At 33.9% G+C, this 5739-nt stretch overlaps 1 non-coding gene across 1 annotated transcript; it reads left to right on the plus strand.

The window, feature by feature from the left end:
* Positions 1–5335: 5335 nt before the first annotated feature.
* trnai-uau (transfer RNA isoleucine (anticodon UAU)) lies at positions 5336–5429 on the plus strand. The gene is made up of 2 exons: positions 5336–5373; positions 5394–5429. It is a non-coding gene; the product is annotated as a tRNA-Ile (tRNA).
* Positions 5430–5739: the final 310 nt, after the last annotated feature.

The following is a 5739-nucleotide window of genomic DNA, read 5'->3' on the forward strand; positions in this document are numbered from 1 at the left end:
AAAAAAAACATGTTTTTTTATTTTTTATTATTATATAGAGGATCTCTGACTTGTGTTTTTGCAGTAGGTCCTTAAAACCACCAGAGTGCTCCAATAATATAGAGGATCTTTGATTAGAATTTCTGCAGAAAGTAATTTAAAAGGTGCTTCTATTATATAGAGGATCTTTGAATCGTCTTTTTGCAGTAGGTACGCTCCTGTCACATAGAAGATCTTTGACTTGTGTTTTTTAGTAGGTCCTTTTAACCAGCAAATATCTCCAATCAAATTGAGGATCTTTGACTAGAATTTCTGCAGTAAGTGATATATTTTTTTAAATGTTTTTTTATCATATAGAGGATCTCTAACTCGTGTTTTTGCTGTAGGTCCTAAAAACGAGCAGAGTGCTCTAATCATATAAGAGGATCTTTGATTAGTATTTCTGCAGTAAGTGATTTAAAATGTGCTTCTATTATATAGAGGATTTTTGCTGGTTTTAAGGACCTACTAAAAAACACAAGTCAAAGATCTCCAATCATATGGAGGATCTTTGACTATAATTTCTGCAGTAAGTGATTAAAAAAAAAATTTTGAGTAGAATTTCTGCAGTAAGCGATTAAAAAAAACATGTTTTTTTTTTTTTTTTAATTCTATAGAGGATCTCTGACTTGTGTTTTTGAAGTAGGTCCTTAAAACCAGCAGAGTGCTCCAATCATATTGAGGATCTTTGATTAGAATTTCTGCAGAAAGTAATTTAAAAGGTGCTTCTATTATATAGAGGATCTTTGAATCGTCTTTTTGCAGTAGGTACGCTCCTGTCATATAGAGGATCTTTGACTTGTGTTTTTTAGTAGGTCCTTAAAACCAGCAAATATCTCCAATCAAATTGAGGATCTTTGACTAGAATTTCTGCAGTAAGTGATATCTTTTTTTTAATGTTTTTTTTTTATCATATAGAGGATCTCTAACTCGTGTTTTTGCTGTAGGTCCTAAAAACCAGCAGAGTGCTCTAATCATATAAGAGGATCTTTGATTAGAATTTCTGCAGTAAGTGATTTAAAATGTGCTTCTATTATATAGAGGATTTTTGCTGGTTTTAAGGACCTACTAAAAAACACAAGTCAAAGATCTCCAATCATATGGAGGATCTTTGACTATAATTTCTGCAGTAAGTGATTAAAAAAATTTTTTTTACTAGAATTTCTGCAGTAAGCGATTAAAAAAAAAACGTTTTTTTTTTTTTTTTTTTTTTTTTTTTTTTTTATTATATAGAGGATCTCTGACTTGTGTTTTTGCAGTATGTCCTTAAAACCAGCAGAGTGCTCCAATGATATAGAGGATCTTTGATTAGAATTTCTGCAGAAAGTAATTTAAAAGGGGCTTCTATTATATAGAGGATCTTTGAATCGTCTTTTTGCAGTAGTACCGGTACGCTCCTATCATATAGAGGATCTTTGACTTGTGTTTTTTAGTAGGTCCTTAAAACCAGCAAATATCTCCAATCAAATTGAGGATCTTTGACTAGAATTTCTGCAGTAAGTGATATATTTTTTTTAATGTTTTTTTTTTTAATATAGAGGATCTCTAACTCGTGTTTTTGCTGTAGGTCCTAAAAACCAGCAGAGTGCTCTAATCATATAAGAGGATCTTTGATTAGAATTTCTGCAGTAAGTGATTTAAAATGTGCTTCTATTATATAGAGGATCTTTGCTGGTATTAAGGACCTACTAAAAAACACAAGTCAAAGATCTCCAATCATATGGAGGATCTTTGACTATAATTTCTGCAGTAAGTGATTAAAAAAAAATTTTTGACTAGAATTTCTGCAGTAAGTGATTAAAAAAAACATTTTTATTTTTTTTTTATTATATTGAGGATTTCTGACTTGTGTTTTTGCAGTAGGTCCTTAAAAACCAGAAGAGTGCTCCAATCATATTGAGGATCTTTGATTAGAATTTCTGCAGAATGTAATTTAAAAGGCGCTTCTATTATGTAGAGGATCTTTGAATCGTCTTTTTGCAGTAGGTCCGCTCCTGTTACATAGAGCAGTGGTCCCCAAATGGAGGATCTTTGACTAGAATTTCTGCAGTAAGTGATTTGAGGGGGAAAAAAGTTTTTTGTTTTTTTATCATGTAGTTGATCTCTAACTCGTGTTTTTGCTGTAGGTCCTAAAAACCAGAAGAGTGCTCCAATTATATAGATGATCTTTAATTAGAATTTCGGCAGTAAGTGATTTAAAAGGTGCTTCTATTATATAGAGGATCTTTGACTCGTGTTTTTGCAGTAGGTCCGCTCCTGTCACATAGAGCAGTGGTCCCCAACCTTTTTGTAGCTGCGGACCGGTGGTTGGGGACCACTGACATAGAGGATCTTTGACTTGTGATTTTAGTAGGTCCTTAAAACCAGCAAAGATCTCCAATCAAATGGAGGGTCTTTGACTAGAATTTCTGCAGTAAGTGATTTTTTTTTATCATATAATTGATCTCTAACTCGTGTTTTTGCAGTAGGTCCTAAAAACCAGCAGAGTGCCCCAATCATATAGAGGATCTTTGATTAGAATTTCTGCAGTAAGTGATTTAAAATGTGCTTTTATTATATAGAGGATCTTTAACTTGTGTTTTTTAGTAGGTCCTTAAAACCAGCAAAGCTCTCCAATCATATGGAGGATCTTTTGACTAGAATTTTTGCAGTAAATGATACAATTTGATTATTTTTATCATATAGAGGATCTCTGACTTGTGTTTTTGCTGCCGGTCCTTAAAAACAACAGTGCTCCTGTCACATAGAGAATCTTTGACTTGTGTTTTTGGTAGGTCCTTAAAACCAGCGGAGATCTCCAAACATGTAGGATCTTTGATTAGAATTTCTGCAGCAAGTGCTAAAAAAAACCAGTACTTTTATCATAAGAGGCTCTTTGACTAGAAAACAACAGACCGCTCCTGTCATATGGATGATCTTTTATTAGCAATTTTTGCAATTTTTTTTAAACCAGCAAAATGCTTCTCATATAGACGAACTTTGACTACCATTTTTGCAGTCTAGTTTTGAAACCAGCAAAGTGCTCCTGGTATATAGACGATCTTTGAAATAACATTTTTGCAGTAGGTTCTTATAAACAGCCAAGTGCTCCCCCTTGTTCCATAGAGGATCTTTGACTTGTGATTTTTTTAGTAGGTCCTTAAAACCAGCAAAGCTCTCCAATCATATGGAGGATCTTTGACTAGAATTTTTGCAGTAAATGATACAATTTAATTATTTTTATCATATAGAGGATCTCTGACTTGTGTTTTTGCTGCCGGTCCTTAAAAACAACAGTGCTCCTGTCACATAGAGGATCTTTGACTTGTGTTTTTGGTAGGTCCTTAAAACCAGCGGAGATCTCCAAACATGTAGGATCTTTGATTAGAATCTCTGCAAAAACAACAGTGCTCCTGTCACATAGACGATCTTTGAAATAAAAATTTTGCAGTAGGTTTTTATAAACAGCCAAGTGCTCTCTCCTGTTCCATAGAGGATCTTTGACTTGTGTTTTTTAGTAGGTCCTTAAAACCAGCAAAGCTCTCCAATGATGTGGAGGATCTTTGACTAGAATGTCTGCAGTAAGTGATTAAAAAAAACTTTTTTTTTATCATATAGAGAATCTCTGACTCGTGTTTTTGCTGTAGGTCCTTAAAAACAACAGAGTGCTCCTGTCACGTAGAGGATCTTTTACTTGTGTTTTTTATATACATAAAAAACATCTATAAGTCCTTAAAACCAGCAAAGCCCTCCAATCATATGGAGGATCTTTGACTAGAATTTCTGCAGTAAGTGATTAAAAAAAACTTTTTTTTTTTTAAATCATATAGAGGGTTTTTGCTGTAGGTCCTTAAACCAGCAGAGTGTTCCAATCATATAGAGGATCTTTGATTAGAATTTCTGCAGTGATTTGAAAGGTGCTTTTATTATATAGAGGATCGTTGACTCGTGTTTTTGCAGTAGGGCCGCTCCTGTCTTATAGAGGATCTTTGACTTGTGTTTTTTAGTAGGTCCTTAAAACCACCAAAGCTCTCCAATCATATGGAGGATCTTTGACTAGAATTTCTGCAGTAAGTGATTAAAAAACGTTTTTTTGTAAAAAAAAAAACATATAGAGGATCTCCAACTGGGGTTTTTGCTGTCGGTCCTTAAAAACAACAAAGTGCTCCTGTCATGTAGAGGATCTTTTCATTTTCTTTTTTTCCCCATTTATTTCTTTATTTATTTCAGGCAATGACATAAAAAAAGTACAAAGTTGACAACACATAATAATTTAAATGAATATAGTGCAAAAGGTAATGTATAGTATGTAATGCATGATTGTCCAGTTTTGCCTGAAAGGGAGTGGGAAGAAGATAACTTAAATGTAGAGGATCTTTGACTTGTGTTTTTTAGTATACAAAAAAAACAAAACATCTATAGGTCCTTAAAACCAGCAAAGCCCTCCAATCATATGGAGGATCTTTGACTAGAATGTCTGCAGTAAGTGATTAAAAAAAACATTTTTTTTTTTTTTATCATATAGAGCAGTGGTTCTCAACCTTTTTTCAGTGATGTACCCCCTGTGAATTTTTTTTTGATTCAAGTACCCCCTAGTCAGAGCAAAGCATTTTTGGTTGAAAAAAAAAGAGATAAATAAGTAAAATACAGCACTATGTCATCAGTTTCTGATTTATTAAATTGTATAACAGTGCAAAATATTGCTCATTTGTAGTGGTCATTCTTGAACTATTTGGGAAAAAATATAAATTTATTTATATTCATAAAGGATTTTTGAATTGTTGCTATTTTTAGAATATTTAAAAAAATCTCACGTACCCCTTGGCATACCTTCAAGTACCCCCATTTGAGAACCACTGATATAGAGGATCTCTGACTCCTGTTTTTGCTGTAGGTCCTAAAAACCAGCAGAGTGCTCCAATCATATAGGATCTTTGACGTTGCATTCTTGCTGTAGGTTCTGAAAAATAATAAATATATACGTAATATATAATGTTATGTTGAGTATGTTTGCCTGTTGTTTCTTATAGACGATCTTTGACAAAAGTTAATATTAATTCAGTGACTTTTGTTGTTGTTGCGTGAATATGTTTTATATCTTCATATTTTTTTGTACTTGAGTCACATTCCAGCAATTTATATTTGGCAACACATTCATTTGCACAAAAAATATCACCTGGGGTTTATGAGCTGGAATTCACACGACGACAAACTGACACTGGGATGTCCTACTTTACGTTCGGTAAGCGAATGCACCGCGGCTATGGCGTCATTGAATGGCAGAACAACTACCAGCTGTAATGTCTACAATAACATTCTCAAACAGGTTTCCACGTAAGCTCCAGTGGCGCAATCGGTCAGCGCGCGGTACTTATACAGCAGTACATAGCAGAGCCATGCCGAGGTTGTGAGTTCGAGCCTCACCTGGAGCACAGTTTTAATCCACACTACACCTTTCCGCCTATGGAATTTCCCAGACTAAACAACTTCCGGTCACATGTTCGTAAGCATAATGACATAACCTTGACCATGACGTCATACTATTAACCTGCTGTTTGACTTTGTTTTGCTCCTAATCACTCATTTTACTCTATATAATATAGTATATAATATCTAATAATGTGGTACGCACACGTGTGCTAATATCTTCGCTATAACGAATTAGTTTAATATTTAGCCATATTTGTCACTCCCGCATTAGACATTAAGACAAAAGATGAACATTACATACTCGTTTTATTT

This window comes from Nerophis lumbriciformis, linkage group LG39, assembly GCF_033978685.3.
Source record: "Nerophis lumbriciformis linkage group LG39, RoL_Nlum_v2.1, whole genome shotgun sequence".
Classification (NCBI taxonomy): domain Eukaryota; kingdom Metazoa; phylum Chordata; class Actinopteri; order Syngnathiformes; family Syngnathidae; genus Nerophis; species Nerophis lumbriciformis.